Source organism: Octopus sinensis, linkage group LG10 (assembly GCF_006345805.1).
Source record: "Octopus sinensis linkage group LG10, ASM634580v1, whole genome shotgun sequence".
Taxonomy (NCBI): Eukaryota; Metazoa; Mollusca; class Cephalopoda; order Octopoda; family Octopodidae; genus Octopus; species Octopus sinensis.
In genome coordinates this window covers 23,988,615-23,989,362 of record NC_043006.1, presented here as the reverse complement: position 1 = coordinate 23,989,362, position 748 = coordinate 23,988,615, and positions in this window count along the sequence as shown.

Sequence of the window (748 nt, the reverse complement as noted above, 5' to 3'; positions counted from 1 at the left end):
GTCTACCAAAACCACTCCCAAGGCTTTTTGTCGGTCCGCGGCTATAGCAGAAGACACTTGCCGCAGGTGTCATGCAGTGGGACTGAACCCGGAACTATGTGGTTGGTAAGCAAGCTACTTAACACACAGCCACTCCTGCGCCTAGAATTTGCAATACCTGTAATTTGTTAATCACTTTTTTTTCTTTATCAATAGTGACTAAATTTATCTTGGCATTCAGTTAATAATGGATGTTTACTACTGACGATGCTCAAAAAAGCAGAAATACGTATTTAGCCATTTACAAGAGTAAGGATTTACAAGAGTAAGCAGTACGAAATTACTGATATATTTTTGCGTCGTGACGGTTATCGTATTTTCCAGACTTTCAACATATATACGTGAAGTATTCTATGTATGTATGTATGTATGTATGTATGTATGTATGTATGTATGTATGTATGTATGTATGTATGTATGTATGTATCTATCTATATACACGACGGGCTTCTTTCAGTTTCCATTTTCCAAATCCACTTAAAAGGCTTTGTTTGGTCTAGCGCTATAGAAAAGGACACTTGCCCAAGATGCTACGCAGATGGGAAATCTCACCGTTTACATACATATACATACACATATCTCATTCAGTGGCTTCTCAGAGCTGTTCATAATGTCAAGAACATAAGAGGCCACGAGGAACAGAGATTCATGTGATACAAAAGTAGCAGGAGTTGGCATTGAAGTTCGTACAGGTAGGAAGCGGAATGCT